We start from the raw sequence: 268 nt of genomic DNA on the forward strand, positions 1-268 counted from the left end.
TCACCACATGTCTACAGCACACTGACAAGCCAATTTCTCTTTGAATACTTCATTTTTAACCAAAAAATAAGTGCTGGTCTCAGAGATAAATTACCAAGAAACCTACAGTAGATAGTGCAATTCCCTGGTGCCAACAGCCTCATACAGCAGGATCTCTGAAGTAGGCTATGGCTGGCTAAGTTACTGACAGGCCCTTTGATATTCTGTGTATTTCATTATACAATAGTTCAGTGCAGAGTCAGACTTTGTTTGTGTTCCTCTACATACA

General features: G+C 39.9%; 1 protein-coding gene across 1 annotated transcript in view; it reads right to left on the minus strand.

Moving 5' to 3' along the window:
• The window catches only part of LOC119588789 (piRNA biogenesis protein EXD1-like), a 14,501-nt gene that overhangs the window by 9,640 nt on the left and 4,593 nt on the right, over positions 1-268 (minus strand). The window lies entirely within an intron of this gene.

The sequence above is a fragment of the Penaeus monodon genome, chromosome 24 (assembly GCF_015228065.2).
Source record: "Penaeus monodon isolate SGIC_2016 chromosome 24, NSTDA_Pmon_1, whole genome shotgun sequence".
Taxonomy (NCBI): Eukaryota; Metazoa; Arthropoda; class Malacostraca; order Decapoda; family Penaeidae; genus Penaeus; species Penaeus monodon.